The sequence below is a fragment of the Dipodomys spectabilis genome, unplaced genomic scaffold, assembly GCF_019054845.1.
Source record: "Dipodomys spectabilis isolate Male_0828 unplaced genomic scaffold, ASM1905484v1 ptg000169l, whole genome shotgun sequence".
In the NCBI taxonomy this organism is placed as follows: domain Eukaryota; kingdom Metazoa; phylum Chordata; class Mammalia; order Rodentia; family Heteromyidae; genus Dipodomys; species Dipodomys spectabilis.
The window spans coordinates 8,834,076-8,856,117 of NW_024870846.1; positions in this window are offsets into that span (position 1 = coordinate 8,834,076).

A 22,042-nucleotide genomic window follows, 5' to 3' on the forward strand; every position below is an offset into this window, starting at 1 on the left:
TTGGTGAAATTTCAGTGTCAATAACAGAAAAAATTAATTTCCAGTTTTCTTAGGAAAAGAGCAAGGAAGGGCTGATTTGAATGAGCCAAATGCCTATGGCTAGCGGTATTTGGCCATAAAGAAACCAAGCACTGGGAGTGCGGTTCTTCTGGTGGAGTCGGGGCTCTCTGCTGACCCATTGCCTCTCTCCCAGAGGCCAAGGTGTCCAGACATGTCCTGAGACTGGGCGGGAGCCAGGGCTCCTGAGGCGTCAGCCATGCTCCTTTACAACACAGGGGTGGGAGGCGGAGGAGGAGGAGGGGGAAGAAGAGGAGGGGAGGAGGGGGACAGGAGGAAGAAGAGGAGGGGGGGGAGGGAGGGTGCATCCCAGTGCTGATTGCTGGCCTGAGACCCTGCACGGATGGAAAGCTGATGGGAGGGGGGGGCGGGGCGGGGAGTTCTGGGACAGGGTCACCGCCTGCCCCACACGGGCAGCCAGGGTCGGGAGTCAGGGCCCTGCCCAAGGAGGAGCGGTCAGCGTGACCCCAGGCTAGTGCAGGAGTGTCCATAGACAAAGCAGGAACAGCCTCTCCTGGAAAAGGACCGCTGATACTAGGAAATAAATTCAACTCAGTCTCCACATCTGCTGGTACTAGGGAAAACATTTGCTGTGTTTTAAAGGATGTCTGAGACATCCTTGCAAGTGTTTCTGGTGTTTTATTTCCATCTTGTATTTCTCCGAGGCCTCGAACCTCCGCTGGAGTGAGCCAGGCGGTGTCTGGAATCCAACCTGGCTCTCCTGAGTGTTCAGAACTTAAAGAAAAAGTAAAAAGTATTCCACTATCCTCTCCACCCCCACCCCACCCTCCCAGCACCTTACCCCTACCCGCCACCTCATCCCCCTCACCCAATGCCCCCCCACCCAACCCCCACCCCACCACCTAACCGCCATACCACCCAATCCCCACCCCCCACCCAACCCCCACACTACCCAACCCCCACCCCCCCACCCAACCCCCACCCCCCCACCCAACCTCCACACCACCTACCACCCACCCCCCCACCCAACCCCCCACACCACCCACCACCCCCACTCTACCACCCCACCACCCAACCCCCACCCCACCACCACATCACCCAACCCCCACCCCACCACCACACCACCCCCACTCTACCACCCCACCACCCAACCCCCACACCACCACCACCACCCAACCCCCACCACCACACCACCCAACCCCCACCCCCCCACCCAACCTCCACACCACCCACCCCCCCCCAACCCCCACCCCACCCCACCCAACCCCCACCTCCACCCCCAACCCCCACCCCCCCACCCAACCCCCCCACCCAACCCCCACCCCCCCACCCAACCCCCACACCCTCCCCACCCAACCCCCACCACCCCACCACCCAACCCCCACCACCCCCCCACCCAACCCCCACACCCTCCCCACCCAACCCCCACCACCCCACCACCCAACCCCCACCACCCCCACCACCCAATCCCCACCCCACCATGCAACCCCCACACCACCCCCACCACCCAAACCCCACCCCACCACCCACCCCCCCCACCCAACCCCCACACCCTCCCCACCCAACCCCCACCACCCCCACCACCCAATCCCCACCCCACCATGCAACCCCCACACCACCCCCACCACCCAAACCCCACCCCACCACCCAACCCCCACCACCCAACCTCCACCACCCAACCCCCACACCACCCCCACCACCCAATCCCCACCCCACCACCACACCGCCTCACCACCACCCACCACCACCCAACCTCCACCCCACCACCCACCCCCACCCCATCACCCCACCCCATCACCCCACCCCACCACCCATCCACCCAACCTCCACTCCACCACCCAACCCCCACCACCCAACCCCCACCACCCAACTCCCACCACCTCACCACCCAATCCCCACCCCACCACCACACCTCCTCACCCCCACCCACTACCACCCAACCTCCACCCCATCACCCACCCCCACCCCATCACCCCACCACCCCACCATCTCCACCCTCCCGCCACCCACCTCCACCCCGCAGGGCCCCGCACCGCCCACTAGATGGCAGCTGGTGCCCCAGCCAGGAGCTGCAGGCTGGACAGGTCCTGGGGGATGGCTGTCCCTGCCTGGGCCAGCTCTGGGGATCTTGGCCTTAGTGGGCCCTGGGGGTCCCGGCCTTGGCTCCATTCTCCCGGTGACCCCAGTTCCAGGTGACCCAGCTCCAGGGGCTCCCCAGAAGCTGCTGGAATTTTTCTCTCAAATTTCGAAAGATGACTACTGTATTCCAACCTCTTGTGAACTACAGTGCGATTTCTCCGGGCGTATGGGGACCTGGGATGTGGGGACCTGGGATGTGGGGTCCTGGGATGTGGGAGTATCGGGAGATGTGTGGGTATCAGGGGATGTGTGGGTATTGGGGGATGTGTGGATATCAGGGGATGTGTGGGTATTGGGGGATGTGGGGGTATCAGGGGATGTGGGGGTATCGGGGGATGTGTGGGTATTGGGGGATGTGTGGGTATTGGGGGATGTGGGGGTATCAGGGATGTGTGGATATTGAGGGATGTGTGGGTATCGGGGGATGTGTGGGTATCAGGGGATGTGTGGGGGATGTGTGGGGGATGTGTGGGTATCAGGGGATGTGTGGGTATTGGGGGATGTGTGGGGGATGTGTGGGTATCAGGGGATGTGTGGGTATCAGGGGATGTGTGGGTATCAGGGGATGTGTGGGTATCAGGGGATGTGTGGGGGATGTGTGGGTATCAGGGGATGTGTGGGAATCATGGGATGTGGGGGTATCGGGGGATGTGTGGGTATCAGGGGATGTGTGGGTATCAGGGGATGTGGGGGTATCGGGGGATGTGTGGGTATTGGGGGATGTGTGGGGGATGTGTGGGTAACAGGGGATGTGTGGGTATCAGGGGATGTGTGGGGGATGTGTGGGTATCAGGGGATGTGTGGGTATCAGGGGATGTGTGGGTATCAAGGGATGTGTGGGGGATGTGTGTGTATCAGGGGATGTGTGGGTATCAGGGGATATGGGGGTATCAGGGGATGTGTGGGTATTGGGGGATGTGTGGGGGATGTGTGGGTATCAGGGGATGTGTGGGGAATGTGTGGGTATGTGGGGGTATCAGGGGATGTGTGGGGGATGTGGGGGTATCGGGGGATGTGTGGGTATCAGGGGATGTGGGGGTATCGGGGGATGTGTGGGTATCAGGGGATGTGGGGGTATCGGGGGATGTGTAGGTATCGGGGGATGTGTGGGTATCAGGGATGTGTGGGTATCAGGGGATGTGTGGGGGATGTGTGGGGGATGTGTGGGTATCAGGGGATGTGTGGGTATCAGGGGATGTGGGGGGGTATCAGGGGATGTGTGGGTATTGGGGGATGTGTGGGGGATGTGTGGGTATCGGGGGATGTGTGGGTATCGGGGGATGTGTGGGTATCGGGGGATGTGTGGGTATCAGGGGATGTGTGGGGGATGTGTGGGTATCGGGGGATGTGTGGGTATCGGGGGATGTGTGGGTATCGGGGGATGTGTGGGTATCAGGGGATGTGTGGGGGATGTGTGGGTATCGGGGGATGTGTGGGTATCGGGGGATGTGTGGGTATCGGGGGATGTGTAGGGGATGTGTGGGGGATGTGTGGGGGATGTGTGGGGGATGTGTGGGTATCAGGGGATGTGTGGGTATCAGGGGATGTGTGGGTATCAGGGGATGTGTGGGTATCGGGGGATGTGTGGGTATCGGGGGATGTGGGGGTATCGGGGGATGTGTGGGTATCAGGGGATGTGTGGGTATCAGGGGATGTGTGGGTATCGGGGGATGTGGGGGTATCGGGGGATGTGTGGGGGATGTGTGGGTATAGGGGGATGGTGGGTATCGGGGGATGTGTGGGTGTCGGGGGATGTGTGTGTATCAGGGGATGTGTGTGTATCAGGGGATGTGTGGGTATCAGGGGATGTGTGGGTATCAGGGGATGTGTGGGGGATGTGTGGGTATCAGGGGATGTGTGGGTATCAGGGGATGTATGGGTATCAGGGGATCTGTGGGTATCAGGGGATGTGTGGGGGATGTGTGGGTATCAGGGGATGTGTGGGTATCAGGGGATGTGTGGGTATCAGGGGATGTGTGGGTATCGGGGGATGTGTGGGGGATGTGTGGGTATCAGGGGATGTGGGGGTATCAGGGGATGTGTGGGGGATGTGTGGGTATCAGGGAATGTGTGGGTATCGGGGGATGTGTGGGTATCGGGGGATGTGTGGGTATCGGGGGATGTGTGGGTATCAGGGGATGTGGGGGTATAGGGGGATGTGGGGGTATCGGGGGATGTGGGTATCAGGAGATGTGGTTATCAGGGGAGGTGGTGGTATTGGGGGATGTGGGGACCCGGGGATGTGGGGATATCAGGGGATGTGGGGGACAATCGGAGCCGTGTCCCTCCTGAGAGCCTCTCACTACGGGTGCTGAAGGACGTGGATGACTCAGATCCCTGTGGTGTACTTGGTACTACTTTAGCCTTCCGATAGGGTTGGACAAGTGGGATTTGTCTGTGTATTGGGTGTTTTCTTGGCAGGATGACAAAGTCCATCAGAGGGCTGATTTTGAAATCAGAAGTGCTGTTTCTCTTGTGTTCAGTAAACAGGGTGCTGAGTGCTAAGTACTGCTGCACCTCCATCCACCTTAGAGATAAACTGTCCCGGCCTTCCAGGTGAGGAGGCTTAGCGGCTGTGACCCCAGGGGCTTCTCACGGCGTCAAGATGCTGGGGTGAGGACAGGCACCAGGGCTGTGGCTCACCTTCCCGGCAGACGCAAGGACTTAGCGAGTCAGACGGCTGCACTGCACTAGCACAGTGAGTAGTGAAGACACCATTTAATACATATCCCACATACTACTGAGGTCAGATCTTCACAGCAAGTGGATGGTCTGCACCTGCTGTGGTCAGCCCTTCACAGAACTTTCCAGACCAGCCCCTGAGGCGGCTGCTCCCAGATACTCTCTGTGACAGGCTCAGGAAGGGAAGAAAATAATGCTGGGTGGAGCCTGGTACTGGCCGTGGGGCCTGGGCACCCTGGGGAGTGCTGTGGGTGTCCAGCTGTCCCTGGATCAGCTGTGCTGAGGTGGAGAATTCATACCACATGGCAAGGTGCACAGCTAAACATACTCATTTTCACCTGGCTCACTTTCCTGGAGTGACAGGAGACGGGAAGACTCTACTAGAGACAGACAGGGTCACTTCTGTTCAGACAGCAGGTTACGTGTGTGCATGGGGAATGGCTGAAGGTAGAAGGTGTCCACTTCCTTCCCAGCTAGTGCGGTGCGTGTACAGGCACACACAGCGGGTGCCTGCCGCAGTGCATATTCACAGCCCCGTTTTCCGTCAGTTACCCGGTCACTGCTTGGGCCATACTGCGGACATTTGTGGGCTCCAGGACCTGGCCCACACTGGCTTTCTCAGCAAGCTTGCTACTGAGTGCCATGTACTGCTACTTACCTATTTACAACAGCTTTACCAACAGAGGCCCAGCACCGGTGTAAACAGCTTGCAAACCCTGGCAGGGAGCTGGGAGCCCTGTCAAATCTGCCAAGTTCCCGTGCCTGCCATGTGCACAGTCATGTGTGTTTGCAGCCACGTGTCTAAATCTCATGGAATTTGCCAGCATGCATATGAACACTCATATAAATATATCTGTGAAATATATAAGCAGCCATAAAAAAAGAAATTATGACATTTTCAGAAAAATGGATAGAACTGGAACTGATGAGCTAGATCAAGCTCAAAAATCTAAGTGTGACATGTTCGTACTCATTTGTGGGACATGGTTCTAAAATGGTGATGGTGGTGATGATGGTGGTGGTATAATGGAGCATGAATATAAAAAGGGACAGTCTAGGGGATTAACAGGATGGGATGAGAAGAGCAATTAGGGGTGAAGATTGAAACATATAGATACATTTATTTAAGTAATATATGTAAATGCTGTTTATATACACATGTATGCATGGATTTGCATATAGGTGTGCAAGCATATCCATTGTGCTCTGTGTGCATATATACCTATGTACAGGTGTGTACACGCACACACACTGAGCAGTGGGAGAGAGGAGGGAATGGGAAGCGTGGTGTCGTGCACAACACATTGTGTGCAGACACAGAATCACCACAATAAAACCTCTGTGCGGCTAATGTGTGCAAACTCAAAACAGGAAAGGATGAAGTTCTGTCAGCGGCATCTACATGAGTGTGAACAGACACAGGGCACGTGCCCCAGCACCGAGTGGTCACAGCGTGTTGCCTGCGTTAGCCATTGACAACCACGCCCTGACTCTTCACCCACGTGCCGCTTCCCAAGCCAGCATGGGCCGTGGAGTTCTCGGGGCTGCTGGAAGTCCCAGCGATTCCCTCCGAGCACAGCAGCCTGGATGGTCTGTGCTGTCTTTGACAGACAGAGCAGAGTTCTCAAGGTCTAGCGACCTCTCTCTGGATCCAGTGGTTTGCCCTGGTGGCCAGGAGGTGCGGTGACCCGGCCCCTATATGGGGCTTCCGTGCGCTCTCTCCTCATTCTCTCTGCGTGGTGCCTGGGTCTGCCTGGCATCGCTCTCCACGCATGGTATCGGTGCTCCTGTGAAATCATGCCCTGAATTTCCCAGACCGAGCTTCCGCCCGGGATCCCATCCCAGGGCACTGGCCCAACCCAAGGACAGTTAAAGAGCACAGGCCTGGCCTGCAACCCATAACTTCACTTTAATCGTGTCTGCGCATGTCCAAGTTCCCACCGCCAATGTCAGCAGCTGACTTCTTCCTCCGCGGGCATTGATGATAATACCTCTTATTTACTGGTTTCAAGAAACCAAGATAAAGTCTCAGAACTGACTCTAAGATTTTCCAAATACAGCCGTAGGTTGTGCACGTCGAAAGAAGAGAGCCTAGAGAGCCGGGGAGCCGGGGGTTAATCCTGCCAGTCCTCACGGGAGGTGTGACAATCAGAAAGATAATAGTTCTACAGTGAGACACATTATATAATTACTGCATCTAATGTTTCCCTGCGCATAACGTTCAAGTTCAGAAATCTCAGCCAGGGGCCCATAAAACGATTCTTGCATTTTATGTTTTTCTGCTTATGCAGTTTTATTTCACTCTTTTGGGGGGGAAATGAATAAATAATCACTGAAGTAATAATTAGCACCTTTAAAGCACGTTGCAGCCTGTGATGGGGTGGACGCTGGTTCAGGGCGGTTCTGGCCGGCCGACATCCGTGAAGAGGGACCCAGGGCAGCTGGCCGGCGACACGGGGCTGGCCACACAGAGGGAGGGAGCTCTGCTTTCCCGGATGGAGGCCTTGGAGGGCAAGAGGCGGATGGCAGGGGCTTGGCAGAGCTCATCACGCGTCTTCCAGCCGTGTGGTGGCCGCAACTCGCAGGCCGCGCTGCTTTGTGAGCCTTGGCTAAGTTCTGTGTGCGCCAGGCCCGCCGGCGTGGCTGAGACCGGGCCACAGGAGGCAGAGCCTGCGCCACGTCCTGTGCCGGCCGGTGGCAGCGGGGCAGGGCTGCCGGCATCTCTGCTGCTCCAGGGCAGGGCCCTGCTTTCTAGAACCATCCCCACGAGATGGCTTGCTAGCTCCCTGGGGCTCCGGTGAGGGGACGAACACACAGCAAGCCAAGGGCTGCCCCACGCTGCAAAGCCCGAAGACGGGGTCTGGCTGAGCCTCTCCTGCCTCTGCCCGGCCTGGGGAACTCCACGCTGTGCCGGAGGGGCCTGGGCCCTCCCAGCCACGCAGGCCACGCTCACTTGAACACTAACCTGGTAACTCTGAGACTTCTCCTTCTGGAAAGTTCTGCCAGGAGTGTGTCAGCCTGGAGAGTGGCCTCGGTGGCCGCGCTCACCCCCACGGTGCACAGGGTCTGGTGTGACCGAGGATCGGCGCCCGCCGGTGCGTTCCTGCAGGCCCAGGCCTCGCCCACCGCACACTGTGCCAGCCGCACCGTCTCCTGTCACCGGCCCTCCCATCCGTCCTGGCACTCTTTCCAGACCCACCCAGCAGGCTGATGTGGCACCTGCAGCAGCTTCGGATCCACCCGGGGGGAGCTCAGGTCATGGGGGACCCGGGGTCTGGGGGGCCGAGGCCCTGGGGGAGCGCAGGCTGTGCTGCTGCATGTGGATGCTGACACTCGGCGGCTGGGAAGGGGAGGATTTCCTAGCAGGCGGACACAGCCCGGTGCGTGTGCACACGCATTCGCATGTGCGTGTGCCGTGTGTGTGAAGCAGAGGAGGATGTGTCTTCCAAAGGCACTCTGTGTGCTCACTCCCAGGAAGCCCCACAGCCAGCCCAGCCGCACACATCACTACCCGCACGCACGGAAGCCATCCACGCCGCACACACATCACCACCCGCACGCACGGAGCCAGTCCAGCTGCACACACATCACCCGCACGCACGGAGCCAGCCACACCGCGCACACATCACCACCCGCACGCATGGAGCCAGCCACGGCGCACACATCACCACCCGCACCCACGGAGCCAGCCACGCCGCACACATCACCACCCGCACCCACGGAGCCAGCCACGCAGCACACACATCACCACCCGCACGCACGGAGCCAGCCACGCCGCACACACATCACCCGCACGCACAGAGCCAGCCACACTGCGCACACATCACCACCCGCACCCATGGAAGCCAGCCACGCCGCACACACATCACTCGCACGCACGGAGCCAGCCACACTGCGCACACATCACCACCCGCACGCACGCACGGAAGCCAGCCACGCCGCGCACACATCACCGCCCGCACGCATGGAGCCAGCCACGCCACGCACACATCACCGCCCGCACGCACGGAGCCAGCCACGCCACGCACACATCACCGCCCGCACCCACGGAGCCAGCCACGCCACGCACACATCACCGCCCGCACGCACGGAGCCAGCCACGCCACACACACATCACCGCCCGCACGCACGGAGCCAGCCACGCCACGCACACATCACCGCATGCACGCACGGAGCCAGCCCAGCCGCACACATCACCGCCCGCACGCACGGAGCCAGCCACGCCGCACACACATCACTGCATGCACACACGGAGCCAGCCACGCCACGCACACATCACCGCCCGCACGCACGGAGCCAGCCCAGCCGCACACACATCACCGCCCGCACGCACGGAGCCAGCGCAGCCACACACATCACCGCCCGCACGCACGGAGCCAGCCACGCCGCACACATCACCCCTGCACGCACGGAGCCAGCCACGGCGCAGCTCCCAGCGCAGACATGCTGGTGCAGCGTGGCCGACGTTGCTCACCAATGAGGGCTCTCCTGCTTCCCCGGAGCCGTTTCCACACCTCTTCCAGTTCCCGTTTGTGACGAGGATCAGGCCCAGGATTACTGACTGTGACTTCCCCACAGCAACCTCTGTGTGGAGTCTCCGTCCTACTGTCCACAGTTCGCCCTGAGCTCACAGAGGACAGCCTTGCTCAGTGCCAGCCCGTCCTGGGCAGGAAAGTCAGACATTGATGGAGTTGTATCACAGACACAGACTTCATGTCAGAGTTCAGAAAGCTCCAGGTACAGTCAGCTCCACGGGTCACCGCCATAGAAGCCACTGTCTGCTCAAAGCTGTGAACAACGTGATGTAGACTTCCGGAGTTTTATACGGCATAAGATAATTGTTGTGCCCTAAGGCGCTTAGAGCAAGTGAGTGGCCACACGTGTCAGTGTTGGCCGGGCCCTGTGCTGTCTGGGATGGCGTCACTGCCAGCGGAGACAGCATGCAGTGGGGCAGCATGCAGCTGGACAAAGACCAGGCAGAATTCCCAGGTCCCCTGCTCCGCCCAAGCCCTTCCGCCCTGAGCCACCCCCTGCCAGCACCCCTCACAGTCCCACACTCTAGGAATGCTTGCACAAGTAGATGGAGGAAGCAGTTCTGTCTTCCTTTGGATGAACAAAATAGCAAGCATTTAACTCTCAACTCCGTTTCCATGCTGAGGTGAATTTGAGAAAATAGCCATTCAGTGTGACACCACTGTCATATGTAACACATAATGCGGGACTTCATGTGCCGAGATCTATCAGGGAGTTTGGACCAAAGTGCCTCTGAGCTGCCAGGCTGTGTCTCCCGGTCACAACTTTCATATCTAGACACGCATGTGCCTTTCCAGCATCCGACCTCTGGGAACGCTCGAGTCAGCTTCCTCAGCGATGAAACACAGCAGCTTCTTAAACTACGAAGAGAAGTTGTGAATAGCAGCTACCAAGGCTGTATCTTCGGCCTCAGTGAACCGTCATAATCTCATTGTAATGTTGTCAGATGAATTTGCTAATAGCATGTAGTGAGGGTGTCCCATTGCTATGACTATTGACCAGTGTGGGGGGGCTTACGTGAACTGGGGTGGCGACAGGGGTGAGCCTCGTAGCTCGCCCAAGTCCCGGCTAGGGTGTCCCGTGATCTGGAGCCCAGAGGCGATGCGTTCCTTGGAAGGCTTTCCTATTGTTAAACATGTGACTGCATGCGTATGAGCAGTAGATGTGTACTGGAGGATCCTATGCTATCTTCCTTAAAATTTACTTCTGACACATAGCAAAAGATACTAAAACACATTTAAAATCTATATTTATTTTAAAAAGACTTATATTGCACAATAAAAAAGATGCCAAAACATTCAATGCACTCCAGATTGTAGAGGTTTGAAACAAATGGACTGAGTTTTCTCTAAAGCTGGAACTTTCCAGAGCTGTAGACCTTGCAGACCTTGCAGACCTGTGCGGTGGCCTGGACCTCAGGTGCGATCCTGGCTGACTTCCGGCCCAGGCACAGAGAGCTCTGGGCCCCTCCTGCCGCCCGAGGACCAGGGCAGCAGGTGCCGGCTGCAGCAGACACAGGCAGGAAGCGCAGCTCCGGCCCTGTGCACCCAGGGGTACGGGACGGGGGCCGGTGGCACCCCAGCCCCTGGAGCCACCCAGGGCAAGACAAGGTGGAGGCGCAGGAGCGATGAAGGCAGGTGAAGCCAGAGTCTGCTCCTCCGGGAGAGGAAGGGGCAGAACATGGCCTTTGTCCACCTCTCCCTGAGCCGCGGTGCTTTGGAATCTATGACTTCACTGGCGGGCTGCCGGTGGGGGGACACCAGCCCCGCTCCGCCGGGGCCCTGCGGCCAGGTGGAGAGACCCTTCCTGCACCCACGCCCACCGCGACCAGCTGCAGCGCAGGCCGCCGCCCCCGGGGCTCCCACGGCGTCCCGTGAGAGGAGAGCCATCGTACGCCAGCATAGGATAAACCCAACTGTGAGACCCTGGGGAAAGTGTCCCCACGCAACACTCCCCTGGCTGTAACGCGCACGGCGGCAGCCCTCAGGAGGAGATCGCGGGACAGGGAGCGCAGGAAGGAGGCTCAAGCTGCGGTACCACCGGGGTGGGAAGCCTTGGGAAGACTCTGAGGATCTCTCCCAGTGGGGCTTTTCTGGATGAGAGGCAGGTTCCCGGACGCGTGCGGGGGCACCGTGACCCGGCCAACGCCTCTGAGAGCCACACCAGCCTTTATATTCCCAGTAATGACACTGCCTGACCCGGCATCTTGTAAAATGAAATTGAAATCTGCAGCAAGGCAGTGCTTCTGCTATTAAAATGATTTTTTTTTTTTGGTAATGGAGTACTGCCAGTCCAACCATTTGTGAATTGCAATTAAAATCTGAAGCCGGCAGCACTTTTGCAATTAAAACTGGCATTTTTTTTTAAAAAATCTGCACCAATCTAGATAATTAGATAGGAACTAAAATACCCATTTATTACGCATATGGACATGTATGAGGAAATAATTTGAAATTTATTATTGAAGATATTCTCTTTTTAATGAGGAATATATTAAATGCCGGGGCAAAGCAAATTGTCTTCATATTCTGTATAATGGAGCTTGGTTTTGAGAACCGGCATTAGATATTTGGTCACTAGTTTACCTGCTCACTGCATTTCTGTTGTCATCTGCACACCGCATTTAAGCAGTGATAAAAGTGTTGGATTATCTACGAAAAATGGCCAATATCTCAGGGCACGAGCCACAGGGGAATTTTAATTCGGCCGTCATCTACCCATTCCTCATCCCATTGGTAGGGCAGCCGTAACTAAATCCTGCATCTCCCGTATGGAAAGGAAATCCAAAGTTTAGTCCTCGCGACACTTCCTGAGAGAGTGTGGGGTGACAGAGAGCCGACACAAACCTCTCGGAGAATGTTTCCCTTCCCTCCAGCTCTCACCAAACGGACGCTCGTGGTGGACGGACAGCCAGCCGCACAGTGAGACTCTGCTGATTCTACTCGGTTGGGAGCTCATGCTCACCTAGACAGTTGCAGGGAAACACTGTAGCTTTGCGTGGCGAAGCCACACGGTGGGTCACATAATGTGGCAAGCAGAGAGTCCTTTGGAACCAAGAGGCCTGACGTTGTGCTTTGGAGTCAACCAGTAACAACAACAACAACAATAATAATAACCTGCGGCCACACCAGAGTTCTTTCTCTCCCCAGGAGCAATCAAGCATCTTGTCCCTGCTGCAGCCTACCCATTCATTTTTCAGGTCTGCTTTCTCTAGTGAGGACTTTGAATCTTACCCATGGGATTCTACAGAGGGCCTCTCCCCCCCACACCCCGGTCCTCTGTTCACCCACATACTCTTGAAGCTTGGGTCTCCTTGTCCTCAGGTGAGTCTGCCTGCTGGCCGAGCCCAGTGGCCCCAGGCCCCGGCAGGTGGATGGCCCCCGTAGCAGCGGGAGCTGCTCCTCCCGGCCACACTCTGGAGAGGCAGAGCCCGAGTGCGCACATGGCTAGACCACCAGGAGAGAAGGGGCGTGGCCGGAGACTGCTGATGAGTGGGGTGAAGGGCAGGGGATGGCCGAGGGCAGGAAGGGACCTGGGCCCGACAGCTTGCGGCTGTGGGTTGGGGATTGTCTGAAGGAAACTTTCATGACCTCAGAAGGCCACAGGAAACAGCGGCTCAGAGACCACTGAGACCACTGACCGACTCCTGGCATCAGAGCCGTCCGGCAGAAGTCCTGCTTACGCCGGCCTCGGCGTGGGTCCCTGGCAGCCAGAGCTGGCTGGCCCCAACTGTCTCTCTCGGTCAGTTTTCTGTTACGATAGCCAGGAACACAGCATTTTTTCCCAGTCCAGTTATCTTATCTTGCTCCGAATTTACAGAATTAGAAATGCAAGGCATAATGGCAGGGACGCTAATTTCCTGATTTAGTAAACCTCTACCCTAACATTTAAAATTTAAAATAAGTAGTGTGCCTTCTAACTCCTGGCTGGCGATCTCTGTGGCGGGTTTGTGTTTATTTCGAGATACAATTCGCCAAAGATCTGCGGGCTGGTGCGGACAGCTCTGTAACTCAATGCACACTGACGTCACGCGACCATCCCCAGCACTGAGTATCAGCACTCAGAGTCACCACCATGCCCCGTGTCTCTATATGGACAAAAGGTGGAATTTCAAGGGGACTTTTGGTCTGCCTTCCACACAGGCCCTGTGTTTTCCCCCGAGTGACCTCTCCCAGGTCGTGGAAAGTGAAGCCACTTTCTCATACAGATCCTTCTCATACAGATCCCCGATGCAGGCTCCCACTCCTGTGATTGCTCCTCTACCGGTCAGCTCCACGTGCTGCACACCGGTGCTCAGAGACCACAGACTGCTGAGGGTCTTGCCAAAGAGGCTCCTCATGACCAGGTCATGTCCTGTCCAAACGCCTTCTTTGCAAAGAAGTGAAGGTTTCCAAGCTGGGCGAGAATGTGAAGTACCGTGGCGGAGTCTGAGGACCTCTCCTCCGAGGGGAAGAGTACCCGGCGCGGAGCGTGGATGCGGTGTGGGAGAGGGCCCCCGGCGGTGCCTCCTGCACCCACAGCTCCGCCTGGTTTGCTTTGTCTTTCACAGACGAGGAGGGGTGACAGGCAGCCCCGCACGCAGCCCGCGTCCCCGGCCGCAGAGCTTCCGCTGCCTTCTCTGGACGTCCAGGTCAGGATCCTGCACAGTGACCCAGATGCGCCGTGCTCATCACATTTCTATCAATACTAATTTACTAATATCAATAATAATCTGCTGCCCAGTGGATCACTGCTCCCAGAGCAGGACAGTGTGCTCCTCCGGCTCCGGAGCGCTTCAGAACCAGCGTCGATAAAACTGACGGCTGCTCTCAAGCTATTGACAGTTATTAAAAATGACCTTGATGCAATTTCATGCCTATCAACACAAAGAGCATGTGCTAAGGATCACGAGGCGCCACCGGGCGGGCCGTGCTGACCGGGCTGACCGCCCGCCGGGGGAGGGGCCCCTCCGCGCCGCTGACATGATTGGTTTTCCTGGCCTGGCTTCTGTCTCTGGAACCCCCTGGGCTCCCCGGTGGAGGCCCGGCTCTCTGGGGAGCGTAACCGAAGCTATCTGGGGCCCCTGGTGCAGAGCGGGGAGCTGCCGCAGCTCGTGCCTGGGGCAGCTCATGTGGTGAGGGGCGTGGGGCGCACTGCGGAGGGCTGTGCAGGTGCGGCCCGGCGGGTCCACGCTCCTGCAGCGGCCGGCGGGTCCACGCTCCTGCAGCGGCCGGCGGGTCCACGCTCCTGCAGCGGCCGGCGGGTCCACGCTCCTGCAGCGGCCGGCGGGTCCACGCTCCTGCAGCGGCCGGCGGGTCCACGCTCCTGCAGCGGCCGGCGGGTCCACGCTCCTGCAGCGGCCGGCGGGTCCACGCTCCTGCAGCGGCCGGCGGGTCCACGCTCCTGCAGCGGCCGGCGGGTCCACGCTCCTGCAGCGGCCGGCGGGTCCACGCTCCTGCAGCGGCCTGCGAGGGCGGAGACCGCGGGGGGGGGGGGGGGGGGGGCTCCGCGCTCCGCCTCCAGGGGGCGCCCGCCCCGCGCTCTGGGCCCACGCAGACCTCCTGGGAGGGGCTAGGCAGCCGCCCTTTGACCTCTGGGAGGGGCTGCTAGGCAGCCGCCCTTTGACCTCTGGGAGGGGTTAGGCAGCCGCCCTTGCACGGCTGAAACGCTGCCGCCCTGGGTGACATTTCTGCCGTTCTTGCAACGGGTGCTGTGGCGCCTGAGTTTTCTCGGCCCTTCCTCTGCGCGCACAGGATGACGGCGCAGACGGACACACGGAGGCTACGCACAGCGACCGGTTCTGAAGAGCGTGACCCGCGCCGGGGGCAGCAAAACTTCAGGTCTTCTTGTGAGTCCTAACGAGCCCCAGTTCCTTCGCCCTCAAGGCCACGCCTCCCGCCCTCAAGGCCACGCCTCCCGTCCTCAAGGCCACGCCTCCCGCCCTCAAGGCCACGCCTCCCGTCCTCAAGGCCATGCCTCCCGCCCTCAAGGCCACGCCTCCCATCCTCAAGGCCACGCCTCCCATCCTCAAGGCCACGCCTCCCGTCCTCAAGGCCATGCCTCCCGCCCTCAAGGCCACTCCTCCCGTCCTCAAGGCCACGCCTCCCAACCTCAAGGCCACACCTCCCATCCTCAAGGCCACGCCTCCCGTCCTCAAAGCCACGCCTCCCGTGGGGGCAGTCATGCTGTCCTGGAGGCTTCAGGTTCAAAGCAAACATGCCTTTCCAGAAGCTTCCGTCCTCTTTCTCCTGTTGTGTGCCGCGCTAGGAGCGGATCACCATTTTCACGTTTTCATGCGGGGCATGCCAGAAGTGCACACTCCTTCCAACAAACTCCAGCAGCAACCTGTCCTGTGCCAGTTTTTCAAGCAGTATAATAATAATAATAACAATAATAATAATGATGATGATTAAGAGAAACTTCAAAATACTTTCCTACGTATGAGATGGACCAGATTGGAAATAACACATCAAAACCAACTGTATCTAGAAAGGACGTGGTGTACTCCAGCTGACCAGTTCAGCAGCTGATCAGTTCAGCTCAGTCCGCTCCAAGTAAACCACATGCTTCAAAACCCCTCATGTTAAAGTTTGCAAAGTGGTTACTATCACATACTTAAAAAAAGTAGTGGGCTGAGATGAAGGGCAATGGCTTTGCCTTGCTGCGTGTGTGCATGCGTGCAGGTGTGCATGTGTGTGTGCATGTGTACATGTGCTCTGGGTATGCCATGATAGCTTAGTGATTTCCACACTGGAAACTAGCGAGGCACACTTACAAAGCCAGGATGCGAATAATAAAACACCATCGTTACGGCTGTTGCCACACAAACACCGGCGTCAGGGGAACGGTGGCCGGGCCCGTGCAGGTGTGGAGTTCTCCACTTCACACCCACCCCACACCGGAAGGCCCGGCCATCCTCCACGCGCGCACCCCACACAGCCAGGGGCCCCAGCTTCCGGCCCACGGCCCCCTGTGCAGCAGCCTTAGTTAGGGCGTCCAGAGAGCTTCGGCCTGAACAGATGCATCATCGGCAGCGGCAGTGGGGGGGGGGGGAGAGTTGCGGCCTGGCGACCCGGGCAGGGTCTTACTGCCAATTAACAAAAGCTAAAGACACTATCAGCTGTCTATTGCTGCCAAAAAAAAACTCCAAAAAGCCAGTGGCTTGAAACAATGTCAATTCTGTCTGTCTGTCTGTCTGTCTGTCTGCTCTCGTGGCTCCCGATGGTCCAGCCTTTACAGGTGACGTGGGTGGGGAGCTACTGGGTGTAGGGAGCAGAGCAGGCCGAGGCGGCTCAGGCCCAGAGGCTGCTGGGCCCCGGGGCCTCTGCGTGCGGCCTAGCTGGGGTTCTTTGATAGCAGGCTGCCAGGGCCCAGCCGAGGACCAGCGTTCCAGCGGGCTGCGCAGGCCCGTGTGGCCTCCTGTGGCCTGGCCCGACAGGCCTGGAATCGTGGTCCAGGGGCCGTGTGAAAGCGGCTGGACGCAGGCTTCCCAGGCGGGGAGAGGGGAGCAGCCCTCGCTGGGCTCCGGCTCCGTCGGGCGGACAGCCGCCCCGGGCTCCGTCGGGTGGACAGCCGCCCCGGCTCCGTCGGGCGGGGGCCTGGCGTTGTTCTTGGCTGGCTCCACACCCGGGCTCTCTGCTGGTGGGTCAGACGCTGCCTCGGGCCTGTGGCACGTCCACGCTCCGCCCCCCCGGGGCCTCCGCGGGCGGGAGCTCACGGCAGCCACTTCTGTGTTCACAGAGAACCTCCAAGTTCCCGTCTGTGACCAGGTTCTCAGCCCCAGCTCCTCTCCCCACCTTTCCACGTGTCCACTCATCATTCAATGCTGACTCCAAGACGGGAAATATCAGCAATGATCCGAAATGGCGCCAAATGCTTCAAGAAGCCTGTGGCGGTGCAAGCTTCCCTTGTGCTGTGCATCCTCCCTGAGCTGTCCTGCTGCTCTGTGCTGCAGGTCTTTCCTGAGCTGTCCTGCTGCTCTGTGCTGTGCATCTTCCCTGAGCTGTCCTGCTGCTCTGTGCTGTGCATCCTTCCTGAGCTGTCCCCGCTGCTCTGTGCTGTGCATCCTTCCTGAGCTGTCCCTGCTGCTCTGTGCTGCAGGTCTTTCCTGAGCTGTCCTGCTGCTCTGTGCTGTGCATCTTCCCTGAGCTGTCCTGCTGCTCTGTGCTGTGCATCCTTCCTGAGCTGTCCTGCTGCTCTGTGCTGTGCATCTTTCCTGAGCTGTCCCTGCTGCTCTGTGCTGCAGGTCTTTCCTGAGTTGTCCTGCTGCTCTGTGCTGTGCATCCTTCCTGAGCTGTTTCTGCTTCTCTGTGCTGCAGCCTGCTGCCCGTCCTGTGGTATTCCTACAGAGGCTTTTCCTCAAAGGCTGATGTGCAAAGTATTAATGTGGTAAGAGAAAAGGTGTTATTTCCACAAAATAGACTCAGCTTCAATCTTCTACTGGTTTTTGAGGAACTTGCATAAGATGAGTGAGATTAGCTTCACCTTTGAAGAAAGCAATACATTTAATTAATTTTCCACAAGAGAAAAGATTATGGACAGCGCAGCGTAATCTGTCTGATTATTCTCTCTCTCTCTCTCTCTCCCTCTCTGTAAGTATAGCAGCTATGCGGAAGAAAGGATTGCTTGACTAGTGCTTCTCTATGAGAGTCGGTGGATTACAGCCCCCCCCCCGCCAGCTCATCTCTACGCACTCGCCCAACCCCACGCCAGGCTCGGCCCTCGGGTGTGAAGACCCTGCGGCCCTCGGGTGTGAAGACCCTGGCCCTGCGGCCCTCGGGTGTGAAGACCCTGCCCCTGCGGCCCTCGGGTGTGAAGACCCTGCGGCCCTCAGGTGTGAAGACCCTGGCCCTGCGGCCCTCGGGTGTGAAGACCCTGAGGCCCTCGGGTGTGAAGACCCTGGCCCTGTGGCCCTCGGGTGTGAAGACCCTGCCCCTGTGGCCCTCGGGTGTGAAGACCCTGCCCCTGCGGCCCTCGGGTGTGAAGACCCTGCCCCTGTGGCCCTAGGGTGTGAAGACCCTGTGGCCCTCGGGTGTGAAGACCCTGCGGTTCTTGGGTGTGAAGACCCTGGCCCTGCGGCCCTCGGGTGTGAAGACCCTGGCCCTGCGGCCCTCGGGTGTGAAGACCCTGCGGCTCTCGGGTGTGAAGACCCTGGCCCTGTGGCCCTCGGGTCCTGCCAGGCCCCCGCTGCACGTGTGCGCTCCCCGCAGGCCACAGGCTCTGTGCACAGGACACGTGCTCCCAGAGCTTTCCCGAGGCCCCACGCGGGGCCCGCGGTGGTTTGGAAAGGGCGCCTGTGGCTCCTGGCCCGGTGGAAGGCAGCGCTCGGGGAGTGGGAGGGCAGGCACCGCAGGGCTTGCTCCCGCCCGCCCCCTGCCACCGGGTCAACAGGAAAGACGGGCAGCAGCCTCACGTGCCACAGTGCAGAACCGACACGCCAGACCACGAAGTCCAGCGTCCAGGTCCTCACTGCCCAGCGCAATGACCAGATTACAGAGCCCCGGCTGAACACGCAGTCCACGGCAAGGCAGGCTCAGGTTGTGAGGTGGGCCGTGTGCAGTGAGCGTCAGGTTGTTAGGTGGGCCGTGTGCAGCGCGTGTCGGGTTGTGAGGTGGGCCGTGTGCAGCGCGTGTCGGGTTGTTAGGTGAGCCGTGTGCAGTGAGCGTCGGGTTGTTAGGTGAGCCGTGTGCAGTGAGCGTCGGGTTGTGAGGTGGGCCGTGTGTAGTGCACGTCAGGTTGTTAGGTGAGCCGTGTGCAGCGCGTGTCGGGTTGTTAGGTGAGCCGTGTGCAGTGAGCGTCGGGTTGTTAGGTGAGCCGTGTGCAGTGAGCGTCGGGTTGTTAGGTGGGCCGTGTGCAGCGCGTGTCGGGTTGTGAGGTGGGCCGTGTGCAGCGCGTGTCGGGTTGTGAGGTGAGCCGTGTGCAGTGTGCGCCAGGCCGCGGGCCTCTCTCCAAGTGCTTGGTTTTGGATGCGCACAGTAGGTTTCTTGGCTCTCCTTGCGCATCCGTGAGCTGGCGCGCCTCTCAGCACAGGCCAGTTAGGAGAGACAGCGGGAGCCGTGCGTGGATTTTCCCCTTAGCTCAGTGCCCCAGCCAAGTCCACAAGGGGGCGGGGTCAGAGGTCAAGCACACTGCAAGGGGGTGGGGTCAGAGGTCACCCATCAAGTTCTCTCCTTGATCTCTTTGGCTTCTGTGCTAAATAAATTGTTATCATACCGGCGTCGGCGTTTTTACCCCAACAGACGGCTGGAGCTGCAGACAGACACTCTCATGGGTTGGTTGTTTGGGCAGCTAGTGAAGAACTTTAGCAGGCTCTGCGCGGGCATTTTGGTGTGGACTGCGCACGCGTGTCCCCCGTGGCTCAGCTCTGGCGTGGCTCGGGCTCCTCGGACCTCCGAGAGGACCTGACAAGGTGGTGTCTCCTCCGCCTGGCCTCGGCCCACACCCCCGCGAGGACACGGGACGCGGGACCGCTGTCTCCCCTCCACCCAGCCCGTCACTGGCAGAGCAGACCAGCTTCCCGAGGCCCAGACGCTCCCCGCGGTGAGATGAGGGCATTGGTGATTTCAGTTTCCAGTTCTTGCACGCTCGCCGGTGATGAACGCCCCAGAACCTGCGCCGTCCGTGGAGAATGCGGCCGGTGTGGGGCGTGGTCCCCGCCACACGCCTGTTCCCGGTTCCCAGCACTGAATGGTGATTTGCACCCACCGTTCTGACACTTGAGTTCGTGTTTCAGTCAGAGTTCGTCAGCACTCGCCCGCCGTGCTCTTTGATCACAGTTCTGCGAGCTTCCTTTCCTTCCGGAAGCCGTGACTTCAGAACTGTTCTCGGTGAGGTGGATGGACATGGTTGGGAGCGTGTGCGTAAGTGTGCCGTGGGAGGCTGCGCTGTGCTTGAAATACACATCACAGTGCGTCCAGGTCCGCTCTGGCCTGTGCGTCTTCCAGTGATTTAAAGACGTGCCCCGCACTGCGGCTCCAGGGACCACAGTGGTCGGCCGCCGGCGGTGGGTGGTCTCCCTGCGCGCCTCCCTCTGTGGCGGTGAAAAGACTTCTCCCCGACGCATCACAGATTTTACCTGCTTGCATGTGACACGCCATGGATTCTGATAGACTCACTTAGGATTTATCAAACACCACCCAAACTTATTTTCAGACATTTTCATGACCTCTACATGGACACATTTCTCCATTCCCAGTGACTCCCCATCCCTAATGTCAGAGAACGGAGCCCAAAGTCTTCTGTCAGCATCACACATTTCATGCACTGAGGATGGTCTCTAGTGGCTGTGAGTTTGCAGTTAGGAGCAGGCCTACCCAGAGCCTGCAAACACACGCGCTGGAGGCCTGAGTGGGATTTTAATGCATTGTTTTCATGCGCTGTTTTGCGGATAGGGAGGACATAGGAAAGCCATTTTAGGCTGGGAAATGCTTTGCTTTGAATTGCAAAACATAGATTTGGCATCCACTAATAATTACCAGCCTTGTAGCAAGTTATGCAGGATAAAGACAAATTTAATTTTTAAAAAGCATATTTATGAGGTTGGAAAATATTATTACAAAGAAACACATCTCTCCAATTCTTTCATCTTCACCCTGGCCTTCAGCATGTTCTTATTTAATCTGTTGAGCTCTTGGGGGAAAAAATAAGGTCCGCCAGCATTGAAACAAGATTTATAATAAAGCGGAGCAGGTATAACTTTTGACACGTCCAGTTGCAGACACATTTCTCTTCCCGCATCCAGGTTTAGCTCGGCTCCTTTGTTGTACAATGAAAGATGGCAAACCCCACTGTTTTGTAAGCATGTGCACATCCAGACCCTTCATAATATTAGTTAAAATCAATGTGCTGCTTTTTTAATTATTGCTCATGGTACAAAGCAGGGAAGGCTCATTTAGGAACGGGTCGATATTGGAAAGGGATTGGTAGATGGCCGCGCAGTACATCAGGCGGCTTGATGTAAAAATCATTGGGTCTGTGCCGTGGCGGTTTAAGGTTATCAGTCTGGTTAGCCTCCAGCTGGCCGGGGCAGCCTAATGGGCGAACCTTCCAGGAGCCGGCGCTCCTCGCTGGGAGTCTCCCAGAGCAGGGCTACCTGGCGGCCGCTCACGCGCAGCTCCGAGGAGGAGGAGGCGATTAGGAGAACTCGCCTCCGTCTGGTCTTATTGATCCCCGCAGCAAAACTGGGACTGCAGACAGAAATCATTTTCTCTCTTCTTCTGGAACAATTTTTTTTTAAAGCTCCTTGGTTTTGAAGAGCAGACAGATGACGGGCCATCGTGAACATTGCACGAGCGTGAAGATAAATCGGAAGAGTGACGCGCCTGTCCCAGGAAGCATGTCGGCCGGGGAGCTGCCTGTGTGCACGGCCTCCAGGACGTCGGCTGCTTGCCTTCCTCTCACATGGCCATGTTGAGAACATTCTAGAAAAAAAGCCACTGGCTCAACATTCATAACATGCATTTAATAACAAGTTGTTTCACTTGCCCATATATATATATACACACACACACACGCATAATGTAATATATAACGTACTGTGTCCAGTGTAAATATATATGTATATTGTGTGCAATATACATATATGCCGGTAGGTGAAATGTATTGTTGGTTGTGGGGCCTGAGTGCTGTCTCTGAGCTTTTTGCTGAAGGCCAGTGCTCTACCTCTTTGAGCCACAGTTCCACTGCTGGTTTT